The sequence below is a fragment of the Crinia signifera genome, chromosome 3, assembly GCF_055691185.1.
Source record: "Crinia signifera chromosome 3, ASM5569118v1, whole genome shotgun sequence".
Lineage (NCBI taxonomy): Eukaryota > Metazoa > Chordata > Amphibia > Anura > Myobatrachidae > Crinia > Crinia signifera.
The window spans coordinates 184,801,252-184,822,181 of NC_139219.1; the positions used below are offsets into that span (position 1 = coordinate 184,801,252).

The 20,930-nt window shown below is 42.2% G+C and overlaps 1 protein-coding gene across 5 annotated transcripts in view; it reads right to left on the minus strand.

Moving 5' to 3' along the window:
- ANKRD6 (ankyrin repeat domain 6) overlaps positions 1 to 20,930 on the minus strand; it is a 153,226-nt gene that overhangs the window by 99,446 nt on the left and 32,850 nt on the right. Inside the window, exon 1 of one of the 5 annotated variants that reach the window (XM_083177054.1) lies at positions 2,052 to 2,130. The exons of the other annotated variants lie outside the window; for them this stretch is intronic. The gene's annotated coding sequence lies outside the window, so the exon portion shown is untranslated. Of the gene's footprint in view, positions 1 to 2,051; positions 2,131 to 20,930 lie in introns of those variants that run through there. 5 annotated transcript variants of the gene reach the window in all.

The window sequence follows — 20,930 nt, forward strand, 5'->3', positions numbered from 1 at the left end:
GTATAAAGGCTGAGAGGGAGGGAAGGACATGTGCACAGGTGAGATAGGGAAGGAGGGTATAAGGCAGATATAGGGAAGGAGGAAGTGAGAGGTATACGAGTGAACAATTAAATGAGAGAATAAAAGATATAAAGGGGTCAGTGAGAGAGGGGAAAGATGTGTAGAGTTGAGAAATGGAAGGAGCGAGAGAGAGTTACAGGAGTGATGGAAGGGGGGGAGTGAGACTAACAGGGGTGAGAGAGGGAAATAAGTAGAGCGTGAAAGGAACAGAAATGGAAGGAGCGCATGACAGGTTCAGGGTGTCACGCCTAAGGTCTGACCTGGACTCATGAAAATGTCAGGCATAGGTGCTGACAGGAAACTGGACTTGGGAGCCGGATTTGGTAATCACTGTAGTAGGCCCGAAGGTGTGACCAGAACAGAGGAGATGGAATATAAATCAAGTCTTTTATTTACCACGCAGGTAAGATGATAAACAGTGTCAGATGGTAATGAGATTTAGCACTTTGGTATCAGGAATAATGGCAGGCAGGTAATTACAGGCACAGAAGTATAGGCGACGCTGTAGCATGTAACATCGATGGTAGAATGTAATATAGGTGCAGTGTAGGAACACTGATGAAGTCCCAATATAGCAGAGCAAACAGTTGAAGACCCAATAGATGTTTTGCACTGTGATCCTGACCACTGAAGATACCGGCAGTGATGAATATTAATGATGAAGGACCGATAGTGAGGAGTATCGATGGCGGAATACCAATGGTGAGGAGTTTTGATGGATACAGTAATGGAAGCAGCGCCGCAGGGAGCAGAGTGACATCCATAATGACAGATGGAGCGTGCTGTATAGCCGCGGAGTAAGCGGCACCAGATGACCACAGGAGCAACTGTGGAGATGCTGTGCTGTGTACCACACTCGAACCGTGGGACACAGCGTCTATTCAGTGTGGCAGAGGGGCATGGCCAGCAGCTCACAAGGCCTTGCCGCTATAGTGATAAAAACTGGGGTGTGGCTTGTGGCAGCGCCATTCCCTCAAGGCCACACCCCTTCACGTGAGGCCATGCCCCGTTCTGCATATTTAAAGTTGGGAGGCATGTAAATGGTTTATTTTATACTATAAAGTGTTAAAAATGATCTGAAATTAATTTCATGTTAACTAAAACTTTAAATCTTTAGGGGTTCTAGATGTACCTCAAAGTCCTTAACATCCTATTCAGTCTTCCATACCTCCATGGACTAGAATTATACATTATGCTTATCTGTTACCATGACCACTTACTCTCCTACCCCTGTCTGGGTTCCAGACTCCATCTGCAATACTGGAGTCTGACTATCCACTCCATCGTAAGGACACTGCCTGCTCAAATTGAGCTTAACATCACCTCCAGTGGCTAACAACTACTTGTCTCGATCAAATTGGTGATGTATATTTCTTAAAGTGAAAAATTTATTTGGGGGCTCTTATTTGGGGGCCCCTTTTACTCCTTACAATATACTATGAGATCTGAAAAATATAGGAACAAGCTATAATCAACAGCCTACATACAGTATAACCTCCAATACCTCAACCACGTGTATTATCTATTGATTTTATGTGCAATGTTTTTAGAAATATTATTCCTTTATACAATAATTTAGATTGTTAAGGTGCCCATACACATTGCAATAAACAGCGTACAATGCCACGCATTATCGGGCGGATCGCATCGCGCGCGTTTTGCATGCAATCTGCGTGCGATGCGATCTGCTGGCAGTAGAAAAACGTATGTGCAGCACATACTTTTTGTTCTGTACGATGCAATGCCCGCGGAAGCGCGCATCGAGTCGCATTGCACGCTGTTTATTGCAACGTGTATGGGCACCTTTAGCAATTAATCCAGTCATATTTACGTTTACTGTTTACTAAATAGAAAGCGCCACTATATTGTGTTTTTTTGTTACACTAATGAGCCTGATTTAACTTTGGTAAATTCCTTTTGCTTATCTGTTCCAATGGAACTCTGGAATCTATAAACGTTAGTACATTAAGCCTAGTAGACATTATACTTACTTGAAGCACAACTTGAAGACGTGTTAATTGCACCTTTAGTCTCAAAGCTCCCCTGAAGCAAGTTCAAATTACCTATGGAAGCTGTTCTTCAACATCTGTTTTACACTGTTAAAAGAGTTATTTAGAGTAGATCACGATATGTCCCTTGCTTTGACCTCTTTCACACTGTAGATTACTATATAATCTAATTTGTAAAGAAAATAATAGGTAACTGTTTCCAGATTACGTAACACAGATTTAACATTTCATGCAACATGTACAGTAATAGAGCATCTGTCTTATATCCCTTTATCACCAAAATGCTGGGTCCAACCAGAGTTTGCAAACACGGTTCCAACCCGTATCACAGACAGATTAAACCATATTCACACTGTAGGCCGGTAGATCCCTCTCAGACTGCACACAGATGAAGTTTGCATGTTTGCCAGCTTTTAGACATGGCATCATCACCGAACGCCAATGATCCGTCTGCCTGTATAATTTAAGGTGACCCAAGTTGTGCCATGCCATTACCCAGGTCGGTGCTGGGAGTGATCCTGGTAGCTACCAGGTTTGTATTTCCGGTAAATGCAACAGGGTCATTTTTACTGCAGTTTCCCACCAAGTGTTGGCCTGGGTTGTCCCGGCAATAAAGCAGAGAAAAAAGTTTAGTGGAAAAGGGATATTAGTAAGAAAGTATTTTGTATCTATATTTAAAAGTACGTACTCTGAACAAAGAAACTACTGTAGAAAGGAATCAAATTTGGCATCAATTAGTGAACACACTGGTTTAATAAATTTGACAATGTTTAGGCTGTGAGGGTGGGTGTTATTATAACATGTCAGTCTATCATTATATACTAAACTATACAAATGCAGAAATATACAGAAAACTGCTATAAATTCACCCACGCACAGTAATCTAGAATCTATACTACAGATGGAGCCTTTTTCAAGTAGCCATCCCTGGATAGCCATGGTGAGCCATGGCTCACCAAGGCCTATTGTTCTCAGCTGCAAGTACAACAGCTCTGGATCCCTTAATCCTATTAAATGGCTAGATGAGGATGGCTCTATTTGTAAATATATATAGGAAAAGCAACTCCTGATTGGCTGCCGGTCCGCAACCTCTGATTGGCTTGCGCTGGCTGGCACCACATTTAAAATGACGTACGCATGGTCTGTTTCCATGGCTGCCTGGCACCCTCCTGACTGTGGTGCCTTACTCGGCAGCGTACCTGGAGGAATGGTCAGGCCGGTCCTGTTTACAATTACATCTTTGTTTACCATTACAAAGCAGCAGAGGATAATACTGAAAGAGACACAGCTCTACAAAAGGTTAACTGCTCCAACTAACCCAGCCGCAGTGAGAGAAAACACACAGAAAACACTACAAAATAATTATTGGTTTCTTCCTAGTATATGAAAAGAATGTTTCTACTTGAAAGCATTCCAATCAGATTTCTTCACTAAATAAGTGTATAACACTGTATTTCGCAAGGAAAAGGTGTCACAAATTCTTTATACAGTGTAGCAGCACTGACATGACCAGGCAATAGCCATGCATTGCTCTTTTTATTGAAGATGCATTGTTAAACATTTCCCGCAGTGCTATACAAGTTAATCATATTACTTTAATGAGCATAATTGTTGCATGAATATTGTAGAGGAAGTATGAAGTAATAGGGAATGCAAAACCTTTTACATTTTATTTTTCATAGTGAGCAAAACATCAGGGAAGCAGGCAGGGTAATATTTAATACAGTTGTCAAAATATCTACTCAACTAGTAACTATCTAGTATGTATTTTCAGGCAAAGAACCTAGGAATGAAGCTCCATCATTCTGGTACTGGCATCATTTCCATCTACCAACAGTTGTGTTAACTAGCACAGGTACCTAAAAATTTGTTTGATCCAGGGTAAATGTTTTACCTTTCTCTAGTCCCCATCACTCCTGTCCAAGGTCTCCGAATGCCTCACGGCCATCTCAGCCGGGATGACCCAACGCTTCCTGAAACTAAACATGGCTAAAACTGAACTTCTAATCTTCCATCCCCCGAACATCCCCTCTTCTCCCACTATCTCCATCAGCATTGGTGAAACCGAGATCACCTCCACCGACCAAACGCGCTGCCTCGGTGTCATCATTGACTCCTCCCTCTCTTTCACCCCCCACATTCGTGCTCTCTCACAGTCTTGCCGCTTTCACCTAAGCAACATCTCACGCATCAGACCATTACTCTCCACTGACGTGACCAAAATTCTCATTCACTCTCTTGTCATCTCCCGCCTTGACTACTGCAACATCCTTCTCTCTGGGCTACCTCTCACCCGCCTCGCACCTCTCCAAACCATTCTTAAGGCTTCCGCTAGGCTCATCTTCCTCTCCCACCGCTCTACCTCCGCCTCCCCCCTTTTTCAACACACCCTGTACGTTACCTTGTCATTTGTTTTTTGTTTGCTATGTACGGCGCTGCGGACACTTTGCGGCGCCTTATAAATAAACGTACTACTACTAGTCTCCAAGATAAATTCAACCTTCCCCACTCATTTCTTCATGTATCTGCAGTCCCGATACTATATCCAGTCCCTAGACAAACCAGACCTAAATCCACAAACACCAGACTTTCTGACATCCCCGCTTTCCCTTTGCACCTCATACACGTTTAAGATGAAATACTTATATGGGCATTTACTGGACGGCACCCCATCTAATTGGAATGGAATTGCTGAGAGATCGAGATCTAAGATTCTGAATTTACTTGAATTCTCCTCTATATTAGCACCTCTTGGCAAAATTCTCCCGTGTCTCAACTCAGCCTGACTTCAGGAAATTCATATTAGAATCTTAAATTGCACTTACATATCCCCTGCTCAAAGGCGGCATTTCAACCCTTCCTACACGGGTGACTGTATTAAATGTGGCCAATCTAATGCCTCATTATCCCATAATCTGTGGTATTGTAGTAAAGTTAGCAGATTCTGGAATAAAATTCTTGCTTATCTTAACACCACCTTTCATCTTGGGTTGACCAAAAAACATGCCCCTCTATTCTTTGCATACTTTACAGATTGGGGTTAGAGCACCTTAATAAATCCCTTGAGACCACTTCTTACTGCCATGGTGACAGTTGCTAAACATTTATTCTTAAACATTGGATTGTAAAGTCAGCCCCAACATTGGGGGAGTGGAATCTTGCAATTCTAGATGTATTATACCATGAGAGACGCATGGCTATCTATAATGTAGAGTCCTTGGTAGCGAATTTCTCAAAGAAATGGGAAGCTTATATTCAGATCCTTCCTGACCATACTCAGGATTCTATTTGGAAAGTCTTTGAGCACACTGAATGGTACATGATCCGTCAAATTATGTAAATCCTGAATAAAGTCATCTCCACATCAAGAATTTAATTCAAGCCTGCTTTTGATGTTATTAATGGGATGTTTTGGATCACCCACTGTGCAATAAAACTCAGTCCGTACCACTGGAATCACTATGCCAAGTTAGTGAGAGAATCCGACCATTTATGCTCCTCTTTCCTTTATCCTTTCCTCTGTCCTTTCTCTATCTTCTTACCTTTACTTTCTCTTTTCCCTCTTAATATTCATCCTATATTCCCTCCTCCTTTCTATGTTATTTCGTGTTATAATAATAAAAAAAGAATAGTTGCGGATAATTAACCATTGTATAGTTGTCATGGAACTGTGTATTCCTAACATACAACGATTTGATAAGTATACATCGATTTGATAAGATTTGATAAGTATATTTATGACACTGTGATCTATGGAAATGTGTACAATTTTTTCTTTTCATAGCTAAACAAAACAATGGCCTCATCAACGATTTTGTTTCACCGACCTCAGGCAAATGTTCAGCAGAAAACACATACTGAACATTTGGAGTACATTTACTAAGATGGGAATTCTATTAAAGATGGGATGTTGCGTATAGCAACCAATCAGATTCTATTATCTTCTAGAAGATGTCAAATAAATAAGAAGTAAAATCTGATTGGTTGCTCTTGGCAAAGTCCCATCTTCAATTTTCTAGTAAAAATGTTATGGTTTTTTTTTCAGGCAATCTAATTGGATAGCCGAGTTAAAAAATAAAAAATAAAAAAAACACTTGGAAAAATGTTTCTTCAGGCTAATTGGATACCCCACGATGAAAGGGTAATTTGATAGTTGGAAAATAACCAATTTACCAACAAAATGTATCCCTTCCATTATTTGGAATATGCGAAGAAGCATGAGAATATATTCGGTTTACCAAGTAATGTATATTCTCTGTTATCTTGAAATGTATATTGCACTAGCGTTTGCCCTCAGCTTTGCTCGAGCGGATTTCTGTTATTGCTCAGCAGAACTAATCTTACAAAACAGTAGTGCAATCCAATATACTGTACACATTGATCACAAAATGTATTTGTAAACATTATGGTTAGATGTTCTTTAAGGCATTAAACACAAAAAAAAAATGCTTGGGGCTATTAACTCGAGAGCAAGCTACATGCGTGTAAATATGCCCATGGTAGAAGCAGCTGGTCCTAAGCCTGAAGCACTGAGCATTTGTCCCTGCAGATTTTGGATTGTCATAGGAAAGCTGATGCTTACACTAAACTGTAGGCACTTGGATTCAAAATGAAAATTGTTGGGGAGAAGTGGTATAAACACACTGACACTTTCTGTTCTGTTTCAATCTCTGCCACAATAATACCCCTTTCAGGGTAACCTGGGTTGGCATGCGGTGTCAACGGGATTTTTTAAATTACCCACGTTCAGCAACCCGGCATTCAGACCCAGTCAACCCGGGTTGTTGTGCAGTGTGAATAGATAAGCCGACTGGAACGACCAGGGTCCAATTCACACTATAGGGAGGAGGCAGCGTCAGCTCCAAGCGCTGTCTCCTCCCCGCCCCCTGATGATGCGCCGCCACTCTACTCCGCCCCCCAACATGTTGCCGGGTCGCTGTGGGGGGCTAAACATCGCAATAGCCGGGTTGCTTCTGGGATGGACTCGTGTCCAAATCCCTGTTGCAACCAGGCATTTGCTAAAGGAGCTTTAGGTTCCCCTTCAGCCACTGTAACTCCAGTTCTGTTGCATAATTGGGATGGAGTCAGGGTAGGTAGTGGCAACATCCTGGTCTAGGACTTTGTTTATAGAAGTATATACCATATCTTTTTTCTCAATAGTCCCTAGAATACATGGTTGACAGCATTGGTTTTGTAAATGTTTGGTCTTTAAATTGTTTGATCGCATAGCCAAGAGTTCTCTTGGTCTGTTATACAACTTAGATTAGGACTGGGCAATTGCGGCCCTCCAGAAGTTGATGAACTACACATCCCAGCATGCCTTGCATCAGTTTCAGCATGGCCACATAGCAAAACTAATGCAAAGCATCCTGGGATGTGTAGTTCATCAACATCTGGAGGGCCGCAATTGCCCAGCCCTGCCTTAGATCCCGGTATTTGGCCTTAAAATTGCCGGTATTTCAATACCGGGTTTGGAGCTTTCAATCCTGGGATTAGACTGCGTTTGCTGCCCCCCGCTATACCTCCATCAACTGCTCACACCTCCACCTCTACCACCAACACCGCTGCCGCCCGAACAGCAGCATATGACCTCACACCTGCGCCTCCACACAGCTGCTGCGTGTGGGAGGTAGGTGCATTCCCAGGTAGGTGCATTCCCATTGGTGTAATTGGGGCCCGGGTTGGATGACCCGGGTTACCCATTTACACTGCTCCTTAACACGGGTCTCATCCATGTTCAACCCGGAACATTTCCCCGGTTGAATTGCCGGGTTATTTTTAAGGGGCCCATTTACACCAAGCCCGACATGGGAAATGTGCTCAGTGTAAAAGAGGTATAACATGCCTCGACGCACATGCACAGACCCCTTACCATCAGAATGGGGGCCGAATTCTGACCCTTTTAATCAAACCAGAAATAGGCCCTAAGTTGTCTCCTGAAGCAACAGTTCTGTATAGGACCACTGGCAAATTCACTTAGTAGTTTTCTGACAAAGTTCCAGCTCCCACATTTATTGACAGATCACTGAACTCTCATATTTACTGTCAGGTAAAGAGTTTTACTTGTAACTTGATGCCAGAATGAACAGAATTTCAGTATTCAGAAATACTATATTTTTGCCTCATAAACAGTCCCTAGAAGTAGATTTCTTTTAAAAAAAAACTCTATGTACAGACACAACCCTTATAGTTTTATTAGATGTATAGATAAATGTAAATCTGAAATTTACTGAAACATAAAAACCTGCATTGACAAATATTATTCATTTTTTTGCAGAAGGTGTTATATGAGTGATGTATCTTGGAGGTAAACCAGTTCTTCCTTTATCTTGGCATGAAGTCAACACAGCGTGCATTGCCAAATGTTTTCTTTTCCATGAAAGACTGATAGATTAAAAAAAACTGTTGAACTATTCCAGTGCATTCAAAAGTACCAGAAAATAAATAAACAAATTATTATTGATATAACATAATAAATGGCATACTGTATAAACGGAGTATTAGAAAAGTATATTCTCTCAAGATTACAGGCTTTAAAACACTGAGAATGAAATAGAGAACATTCCACAAGAGATGGTGACCTTACTTATTGATGCACCATCTTATAATAGGTTACTGAGCCTGAGCTGTACTACTAGAAATGTGTGCACATTCATTTGCCATAAGCCTGTACACTCCAGACATGAATTGGTAGTAGTAGTACAAATCACCTATAGTAGATATCGCTATATAAGTATCACACAAAATCAAAATTATCATAGGTTTATTGACATAGTTCTATAGGGCTACAGAAAACCAGTGATCCTCGCAGTTTAACCCCCCGTGCCGGCCGCGCGCACTATGCAACGTTCCGGGGGAATCCTCGCAGTCACAGAACGGCGAGGATTCCCCTAAACTGCGAGAGCCGCGGCTAGTGCAGCAAACTCGCTGTAATTAGCCTCGATTCTCGCAGTTTTTGGAGGCACATTCGCAAATTCCCCCTCGCTCAAAAAACGGAGCAAGGGGGAATTTGCGTATGAGGGGGGTCAGTTGAATACTGACAGGGTGAGTGGTGACTGCGAGCAAAAAGTCCTGCTCGCAGTCACCGCTCGCCCACAGCATTGAATATATGCATTGGTGTTAAGCTGGGTATACATTAGACGATTTTTACAAATTATATACACGATACCGCTAATGACCCCCTCTGTCAACTGAGCATGCAGTAAAATCCTGGCTGCAGCTATACTCCTGGAGGCGGCCACTGAACAATATCATTTGTAACTTTTAGTCTGTATGCACTAGATCTTCACGGAGTTCCAGGCAAATCAAGAGAAATAATTGACGACATTGCATCATTTCCAGTGTCATCTAATGTGTACCTACTGTAGCTTAAGTTCAGATGCATGCAAATGATTAGTTCTACCATGTTCTCCTTGCCGCCCCTGCAAAATACCGGGTTTTTACCGGGGCACAGATCATCTCAGCTCATAGACACATAGACAGTGTGAAACTGCACCTTGGACCCGGTAAATTCCCAGGTCTGCCCAGTTCACACTGGTTCCGGGGTCTGCACTGCCAACAAGTGTGAGGTATCTGAGAGCAGCTTTGATTGGCTTTTTAAAGAGCAGCTTTGATTGGCTTGCTAAGATGATATCATTAAAAGGGGACTTTTTCCCCAGCACAAAAAGGTGGTGGGGAAGCATACAAAGTCCTTTAAGTTTGTTCACAACCTGTTGCTGGGTTTTATTAATGCCTATTGAACATATTGATTTTATCATCAAACCAATCCACTTCATCCTACACCATAATTACTTTTGGTACGGGGACACATTTTACCGCCAATGCCAAGGAACAGCGATGGGGACAAAATTTGCCCCTTCATATGCAAGCCTTTTTTTAGCGCATTGGGAACTAGAAACCATATGGTCCAACAATGCATATGGGAAAAATCTACGCCTATGGGCTAGATATATTGATGACGTCATAATTGTATGGAATGGAAAGGAAGCTGATTTAGAAGACTTTATAAAAATCATTAATGGCAACCAGATCAATCTGGAATTCACAATTGGCAGCACAAATGTAAACTTTCTAGATTTGGCTATCTTTGTGGAAAATAGTAGGATTGAAACAAAGACCTACATACATTACCGACTGTAATGGTTATCTAGGGGCTACCAGCGACCACCATAAAGCATGGAAACAAAATATTCCAGGTGGACAATTAAGAAGGATACGCCGTAACTGCTCCAAGCCAGAAAACTATAGAACCCGATCTGAACAAATGATCGACAAATTCGAACAGAAAGACTACAACCCTAAATTTCTGGAAAAATAAATAGAGTCAACAATCTGAAAAGAGAAGAACTTCTTACGTACAGAGAAAGAGAGAAGAAAGGGAAAAATCAGAGCCTCTTGTTCATATCTGAATACTCCACACAAAGCAAACTACTGGAAGCAAGCTTGAAGAAACATTGGTATATCCTACAGGGCGACGATGAACTGAAGGACATACTACCTCAAGCTCCACGCATTGTTTATAGAAGAACTGACACACTAAGCTCAAAACTAGTGAAGAGTCACCTGGACCCTAAAACAGACACCTCCAACCAAAGAACCATCTCGAATACAAAAGGGTTCTCGAGATGTGGCTGTTGCACAGCATGTAAAAAAACAGAAACAAACGGCACAAGAATTACAAAAGAAGACATTTCTACATCAAACAAAAGAACCTATAAAATCAGAGACCACATTACCTGCAACACCGAGGGGGTTGTCTATGGCATATATTCAATGCCGTGGGCGAGCGGTGACTGCGAGCAGGACTTTTTGCTCGCAGTCACCGCTCACCCTGTCAGTATTCAACTGACCCCCCTCATTCGCAAATTCCCCCTCGCTCCGTTTTTTGAGCGAGGGGGAATTTGCGAATGTGCCTCCAAAAACTGCGAGAATCGAGGCTAATTACAGCGAGTTTGCTGCACTAGCCTCGGCTCTCGCAGTTTAGGGGAATCCTCGCCGTTCTGTGACTGCGAGGATTCCCCCGGAACGTTGCATAGTGCGAGCGGCCGGCGCGGGGGTTAAACTGCGAGGATCACTGGTTTTCTGTGATCCTCGCAGTTTAACCCCCTCGCCGGCCGCTCGCACCGGCATTGAATACTTGCCATTATGTTGGAATGCCCCTGTGGGGTATAATGTTTAGGAAAAAAAAGAGGAAATTACATGTACATATTCAGGAACATATCTGCAATATCACCAATAAAAAGGCAAACCACAGTATCCCTTCACATTATGCAGAAAGGCACAACAATGACCCCAGATCATTGAAGTTCACTGGTCTAAAAAAGGTTAAAATTGACTGGAGAAGAGACAATCGAGACGGCTCTAACTAAAGAAGAAACCAGAGTATTTTATAATATGGGGACCCTAACCCCCAAAGGACTCAACGTAGACGTCGATATAACAGCCTTTTTTTATAAATAACCAAAATACATGTACAGTAATCGAAACACCACTTCCCACCTCTGGTATGCAGCTCATCTTAAACCATTCCCCATAACTAATCAATAATTACTCTCTGATATCTCTCTCCGAATGAAGCACAGTAGAAAAACAAACATAAAATAAAAAAAAAGTAAAAAAAATACCACCAGACCAATAATTAGTGTTCCCGCTAGGCTGTTTTAGCGGAGCGCTGCGCCCTGCCCGATTTTTAAAGGGCAAAATGCGCCCTGCCCGTCTCGCAGTGCCCGCTAAAACAGCCTCACGGGGAAGCCCAGCGTCGCGTTGACGGCGATGCCTGGCGCTTCCCCAGCGGCACAGTGGCTTCGGAGGGGGCGGGGCCGCCCCCTTTGATGACTGTGGTGGCCGGGCCCGCCCCCTTTGATGACAATGGCGGCCCAAGCACACCTCTTTCATTACGGCGGTGACCCGGGCACGCCCCCTTCATGACGTCGGTGGCCCGGGCACGCCCCTTTCATGACGTCGCGGCCCGGGCACGCCCCCAGCTGTGACGTCAGCGTGCCCGGTCCGCCCCCCCAGCGCCCTGCCCGGTGTCACTCCTAGAGTGAACACTAATAATAATATTATTAAGGAAACATATCGCTTTAGCAATTTTTATACCTCTATATCCCCTTTAAATCCATATTCAATACAATTTTATTTAGGTGATATGTCTATCCATACTTCTCCCTTCTAATATTTATTTCATCTTACCATATTTATTTCCACTATATTTAATAATCATTTATGAATCTTAATTTTACTCTATTCTTTAGTATTTTGTAGCTTTTATTAAATATATTATATTTATTACTAGTAAAAATTCTGTGTGTCAATGTCTGACGTCCCATGTCTCCAATCACACAAGCAAAAAGGAACTATTATGAACAATCATAACTGCAGAAATTATCTGTAACATTGTCTGTAACAGTCTTTTGCCCATACACAATTCAAGACATAAGTTTACGGGACCACACAGAAGATGCCGTTCTACAGCCTCACAATCCAATCTTGCCCTCATGATGTAATGAAAGATGACTTGACATCTGAGTTGATGGACACAGCACCTGCCCTTCAAGGGTGGACACAACTTGAACAGCTGACAGTGGAAATTATGTTGCGCCACATTCCTAAACAGTTGACAGCGGCAAGAAGACGCCAGCGCGTCTAAAAGCGAATATGACGTCGCGCCAGACGCTCCCTAGGGAACAAATCCACTCCCGTCACGCCCATGAAAGGGCGGAAGTACTATCCTAATATGAGAATCCTGGATGCCCTCACAGGGGTGTACTAATGATGTCAGAACCAATTAGGAGATTGGTAAATCATACTTAAAGCCCAGTCTGCAGGGGCACAAACCACACACACCATCCTGAGGAAGCCTTGCTTGCAAAACTAGTCGATGTATGTGGAGATCCCGCCAACGCCATTTGCACATATATACGACACTGGCGGGTAAGTCTACCGGCAGACCCCCTGCACCTTGGAAACAAGTACCCACCAACTTTTAATTTATCTTTCAACAAAAGAACTTCATACAGCAATTTGCTGCACATACACTGCTTTGGTACTGGACATATACATGTTTTTCTTGTGACCCCCAGTCCATCTGTGTATGTATACCAGTACTAGCGGTTTTTAATTTAATATATACTACAGCATATTGTATCATGTTCTCTGTTGATAAAATAAAATCTGCTATTAATTTTTACCGGTTCTTGTGTACTTTCAGGGCACCAGCATGGCGCCATGCGTCTGTGTCCCCTTGCGGGGCTTGCTGCGCTGGCCCACACTACGGGCTCTGTGTCTCACTACGCTCATCACGCTATCTAAAATCAACTCCATGCCAAAGTGGATAGTGGGGGTACAAACTATCCACGTTGGCATGGAGTTTACAGCCCAGCAGTTAGACACAGACGCACGCGCCATGATGGCGCCATGAAACTACACAAGTACCTTTTTACCAAACCATTGTGTACGTAAAATTCTATGCTAGGAAGTGAAGCGCAGGGTGTACATTCCCACTTGTTCAATTGCATATAATCTCAGGTATTCTGTAGTGTACCCGCACACCCAGCTGCTAACTACCATCGTGATTGGTCTGTGACGCAGTTTTCTCTCCCCCACTAACCCCAAAACTCTGCTATATCTGAAAAGGGAGAACGCTGCAGAAAGATCTACAGCACTATTCACTCTGATTCATGCCAAGCAAACAATATAATGAATTCCTAGAGGACAGATGCAGTAACGTCAAGGTTAATAAATAGGTACAACTCCGCTGTCCTGCGTATATACACAACAAGTAGAAAAATAAGAGACAGAGAAACAACCCCTTATTATTTGGATAAGTTTCTATGGTGCTAAAAATGGGCTAAAAGAATCTATTTGATGAAATTCTATTAGCAACACATAATTATTGGGAACCATGAATTAACCATTACAGATATATTATTTTTGTTTAAAATGTGAAGAAAAACAGCCAGTCACGTTAATAAAGAAAGTTCTTATAATACACTAAGTAGACAGGTAGTCCTTATAAAATGTAAGTACCATTATAAAGGGGCATACACACATTGGGCCTTATTTTGGTTCATTCTTTCTGACAAAATCCTTCTTAGATGGACAAAACCATGTGCACTGCAGGGGGGGCAGATGTAAAATGTGCAGAGAGAATTAGATTTGGGTGAGTTATTTTGTTTCTGTGCAGGGTAAATACTGGCTGCTTTATTTTTACACTGCAATATAGATCTCACTTTGAAGTAAAACCCCACCCAAATCTAATTCTCTCTGCACAAGTAACATCTGCCCCACCTGCAGTGCACATGGTTTTGTCCATCTAAGAAGGATTTTGTCAGAAAGAATGAACTAAAATAAGGCCCATTGAGATGTGTGCTAACCTTGTGTGCGAAGTGATCTAAGGTAGGCGATTTCCCTTGAACATCGCAGTGTCTAAATCCCCTTATACACACACGTTGCGATGTGTGCTAAGCGATCTGTGCTAACTCAGTGTTTTGTATGCACTTTCTGGCGATCTAACTAGATTTTTCCTGCATGCACTAAAGATCTGAGCCCTCAATGTCAACGCGCGGGAAAGTGAACCGCCATCGCATGGGGTGTTCACACAGTGTTTTATGCCTGCATGCACTAAAGATCTGAGCCCTCAATGTCAACGCGCGGGAAAGTGAACCGCCATCGCATGGGGTGTTCACACAGTGTTTTATGCTTAATTTCTAAGCAATCTAGACAGATTGTTTAGGAAATAGACAAAAATCGTCCCATGTGTATGCCCCTTTAGTTTAAGCTAGAGTATAAACTAAAGATTTAGCCTCCATACTGGCAAACTATAAGAGCTGGATTATATGATAAAAGTGATGTTTGCAATAGGGGGAGATATGCTGTTGGCCTCGATGCCAGCATCCTTATTCCATGATACCAATGCTTATCGTGTATTATGCTTCTTGCACCTGCCTGAGGCACACAAAACATAATGCCCAATAAGATATCCTCTAATTTGATACAGTGATAATAACCACATGCTTTAGGAGAGATGACAAAAACGTACCCAAAAATCAAAATGGCTACTAATCGATAGAAGGCCGGAATAAATAATTAGAATAAAGGGAATAGTGTAGAGGCAATTAGATGAAGTTTTGCAAAAAGGCAAGTAGACTTAATAAATATAATGCATCAAAATGTACATATGCATGGTTTGAATGTGGTAGCATGTTTCCCAAACACTTTACACACTGTTAAATTACATTAAAAACCTGCACCAGTCATTACAACTCTGTCTCCTGTGCTTGTCCCAATCTTAACTAAAATGTGCAATCTCTCTTTTGCTACTGGTACTTTTCCTTCTTTGCTCTCAAACATGCAGTGATTTTACCATTCTGAAAAAACACAAATAATTATTCATTATTGGCATGAGAAATAGACTCTCAACAGAAACAGACTCTCGCCACTGCAATCCATTCTAAATGCTGCTGCTAGGCTGATCTTCCTAGAAAGATGCTCATCGTCTGCTGATTCACTCTGCCAGTCCCTCCTTTGGTTGCCTGTGTTTTACCGTATTCAATATAAAACCCTTCTGCTAGCTATTAAGCATACTGCACCAGCTTATATCTCTTTACTTAACTCAAAATATCTCCCATCTCGACCACTCCGCTCTGCACATGATCTGCGTCTCTCTCCTGCACTGATCACTAGCTCCCACTCACTATTACAGGACTTTCATCGGGCTGCTCTCCCCCTATGGAATGCCCTTCCACGCACAATAAGACTCTTCACTAGCCTCCAAAGTTATATTTAATATTTAAGTTCCATATGCATAAACCTCTGAGGCACATGTATTATATAGCTTCCCTTCTGGACCTACAAGCTATGCTATTACTGATGCCTGCGTTTCCCTCCTATATCCCTATAGATCGTAAGCTTGCAGCAGGGCCCTCCTACCTCCAAGTTTGTCTGTTACCCAGTTTGTTTTATCTCTGTTTACAATTGTAAAGCCCAACGGAATCTGCTGCGCTATATAAGAAACTGTAAATAAATAATTAATAAATAGGAATTCCAACACTCTTTAATCTAGATCTGCCAAAAGAATCTGGCATATTATAATTCTAAATTTATATGGGAGAAAAAAAGGCAAGACTTTTATGAAAATTAGGTCAATTCTGTGGTCGCTGTGATTTTATACCAGTTAGTTATTCAATTTAAGGAATAGAGCTGTAAATAATTATTCATTATTGGCAGGAGAAATATTCAAGCCTGTCGGTGTTATGTATGCACCTGCAGCAGCCCTGTAGATGTGCACAATCCTGTTATATACAGAAAGCATGGCCCTTTACACCCTCATTATGAAACATGTTAAAACATATACAGTTCATGTATCACTGACTGATGAACAACCTTTGATTTGTCAGACATTTCAGCTTGGGAAATAACAGTTCTCTATTCTATCCAGGACACATTTCTTACATGTACAATATTAAAATAATGAAAATAAAACATTTTCCCTCAATTATATAAGCCAGGTATTCAATATGGGTTTGTTCCATAGATATTATTTTTGGGCCACACCTGAAGGCCCATACACACTGGGTGACTCGTGAAAGCCACTCAGTTTTCTCGTCTGAGCGGCTTTTAGCATGAAAGACGCTCAGTGTATACAGGGCAGCGATGAGTGGTGATGCTTGCTCCCGCATCATCGTTGCCATCCGCCGTTCAACTGCTGGTATTACCAGCAAATGAGTGGCTTTGTGGACGGCTTTCCATAGCGCTGCGCTATGCAATACTGTTCTCCCTGCGCTGACAGCGCTGGGCAGGAGGTAAGCCGCTCATTGTGTATGCACTGATCATCACTGTCCATACACGCTGGGCAAATTGCCCAGTGTGTATGGACCTTTAGTTTATTGCCCTGTGACTTCATGAATGGAAAACTGGGTTATGCCCAGTCTAGAAGATTCATCTGCCTGTAGCATACTGAAGGCGAATGGGAGTAATTCTGACCTGATAGCACAGTGGTCGGTTATCGATACACTGCACATGCGTATGGGCCACAATGTGCATGCTTGACTCCATGCTGCAAAGTAAGTCTGCTACTTTTTTCTTTGCTAGTCATTCGCAAGACAATTGACAAGTAGGTGTTTGGGACTGGTAACTGGCAGTTTAGCAAAGCCTGTTAGGGGAGGGTGTGTGGGAGGGTGTGTGACGTCAGCTTCAATCAGATTGAATTTGAAGCTACAAAGACTTCGCTAGCAATAGACAACCATTCGCATAGTGGATTTCACTTTAGCGAGCAGAGTCTACCTGATCACTGCACTCTGCCGGCCATGGGATCCGGTCTGAACCAGCCCCAATATCTCCACTGTAAGCCATAAGCTTGAGCCAATGACAATGTGGTCAGTTCTATAGCCTTTACTCAGGTATCTCAGACAAAGGTGACCTCTTTATACCCCTTTTACACCAAAATCCCTGGTCGGACCCTGGTCTCCAGAGTTGGACCCAGCTTCATACCCCATTGCGGGGTGTCTGCGTCGTTTACACTGAACCTGGGTCAGCCCTGCTTTTCCCTATGGATGACATTAAAAATGTCCATTTTAGGACTGATCAACTGCCAGCCAACCTTCCCTCAATGATTTAAAATAAAAATTAAAAGACATGAAAAGTTAACATTGAAAAATGTTGGTTTGTTTTTTAAAATATTTTTTCAAAAAGTTATATTCAGTGCTCAAGCACACATAGCAGTTTGTTCAGCATCTCCCATGTGCTTCCCCCCCAGCCCCTTCCCCTGCAGCAGCAGACCGAATTTCCCATGTGCACCCCCCCCCCCCCCCCCAGACCCCCCTACCTGTATGCTTCCTGGCTGCTGTCTTCACTTCTGATATCCTTTCAGCACTACCTGGATGTCCCAACCTGGATTGGGACCATTTACACCGCCCAAGACCCAGGTCCAACCCTGGTCAGGACCTGGGTAGGCCCCTTTTACACCAACGCTGACCTGGGTCCAACCTGGGTCTGACATGAGTCTTTGCCTCAGTGTAAAAGGGGTATACATTGCCCCTTTTGGCTGATTGCACTTTCATACCTCCTCCATTCCTTTAGCAATTTGTACAATGTATACCATAGTACAGTGACACAACATTATCCTATTTTAACATTGGAAAAAAGATATTCCCTCCCCTTTGATCAGAGGATATATGACCATACATGATGGAAAAAATACAGCTAGAAATATAGTCATATAATAAAACCCATCATAGCACACATGTAAACTTAATTATGATGGCACTCCAAAGAAAGTTTGGTTATTTTGTTGCACAAGATCTTTGATTATATATATATATATATATATATATATATACACACATACACACACACACACACAATTCACTGTTGTGGAGATATGGGGAAACAGATTACTTGTGGACAGTGGTAGATTAAAACCAGTGGTGGTGATTGGGTGATAAATCACAACAAATACAATACAACACAACAGCTCCCACACCGAATCCCTGGCAGTATTACCTCTTATCCTAATGTCAGTGACTTATCACTCCAGCCTGAGTCATAATTGCCTGCCTTTATCACACTCCTTACCATCACCCATGGAAATGCCCTGCCCAGGTGAACTATAAAAGGTTCAGATTGATGGGGGAGTTAAAGTGGCCATACATTGATCCGATTTGGGCGATTTTGCCCGATTCCGACTGATCAGGGCGATAAATCGGGTCAAATCTGATGTATTTAACATACCCTATGACGCGATGTGCATGGAATCGAAGTTGGGATGGGCTGTACATTCAATTTATCGGATCAAATCCATCAGTAGCACCCGTGATGTGTTGGGTCCGATCCTAATGGTGTGTCAGCAAAACACCTATGTGCAGCCGCAGGGGAGGGGCAGTGTGGTCCGTATGGTGGGCAGCGTGGGGCGTTCAGTAGAGTTGGCATGGTGGCTGGGAGCTTGTAGCGGTATTTGCTGGGTGGCGGAAGCGGCTGAATTTGAAAAAAATATTTTTGAAAGGACTGGCCGGACGCTGATTGGCTGAGAGAATTCTCTCAGCCAATCAGATGGGATGCCGCTAATTGGCTGGGAGAATTTTCTCAGCCAATAAATGTCAGGCCAGCCTTTTCAAAATATTTTTTCAAATTCAGCAACGTGTTCCCACCCCATCAAGTGCCAAATCGTATGCAAGCTTCCCGGGGAGCTGCCGGGGGAGCTCAAGGACACATTGATCAACGGGGAAAGCAGTGGTGGTGGTGGGAGGGGTGGCATGAGGTGGACAGGGTAAGCATTATGTGTGTGGGGCAGCGACGACGGCGCACATTTCCGGCCATACCGCCAAAGGGGTTCGAGTTTTTCTAAAATCTTAACATAAATCTTTGTCAAAATGTACTCTGCACAAAATCTTTTCTCCAGGACTGATGGGGAGATCTAGGGAAATCTTTCAGATCTTTCTAGTGTGTGGGCACCTTCAAGGTGCATACATACGGTGTACTGTATGCACAGCGGAAGGGGGGGGGGGGGGGCTGATATGAGGTGGGTGATGTGAGAAGGGTGTGTTTTTGTGGGGCACTTTAGGAAATAAAATAACTTATTTTCATTGATATGATTAGAATACAACTCAAAATGTGTGTGTGGGCACTAGTCGCTTGGTTTGCCCAGAGTGCTTGGACATGTTCCTTAGATTGTAAGCTTCTACATTTTACATGTTATTTCCTTATATAACATTCACCATACCTGTGTAATATGTTGGTGCTTTACAAACTCTGTCTAGATAATAATACAAACAAATAATCTTCTACAATATTACAGTTTAACCCCTTCATGACAGAGCCAGTTTTTGCCTTCCTGACAGAGCCCTTTTTTTCAAATCTGGCATGTATCACTTAAGTGGGGATAACTTTTTTTTGCTTTTACTTATCCCAGTGATTTTGAGATTGTTTTCTCGTGACACATTGTACTTCAAGTTAGTGGTAAATTTTCGTCGATACAGTCTGTGTTTTTTTGTGAAAAATACCAAAATGTCGTAAAAAAATGGAAAATTTTGCGATTTGCAAAATGTTAAATTTTCTGCTTGTGAGACAAATAATCTTACCACTCAAAATAGTGAATAACTAACATAGACCATATGTCTACTTTATGTTGCCATCATTATTTCAACCTCATTTTCATTTTTTTGGACACTAGGAGGCTTAAAATATGAATAGCAAATTCTCAAATTTTCAAGAAAATTTCAAACTCTGATTTTTTTAGGGACCAGGTCAGTTATGATGTGACTTTGAGTGACTTGTATGTGAGACACCCCCATAAATGATGCCATTTCAAAAACTGCACCCCTCACAGTATTCAAAACAGCATTTTGAAAGTTTGTTAACCCTTTAGGTGTTTCACAGGAATTAAAAGAAAGTGTAGGTGAAATTTCAAAATTTCATTTTTTTTGCAGATTTGCAATTTTAATACATTTTTCTAAGGAACACAGTAGATTTTACTAGAGAAATGTGACTAAAAATTGATTCCCCCAATTCTTTGGTTTTCATAAATATCCTATATGTGGCCCTAGTGTGCACGGTGACCAAACCACAGGCTTCATAATAGAAGGAGCACCTACTTGATTTTGGAGCCTCCTTTTTATGAGATTATTTTTTAGGCACCATGTAGGTTTCTAGGCACCATAAGATGCTAAAAGTTAGGTACCCCCCCACAAGTGACCCCATTTTGCAAACTACACCCTTCAGGGAATTCATCTAGGGGTATAGTGTACATTTCAAACCCCCAGGGGTTTCACCAATTGTGGTACAACTGGGCAGTGAAAATGAAAAAAAATTAATTTTTCATTTTCACAGCTCAGTTGTATCAAAATTGGTGAAACCCCGGGGGGTTTG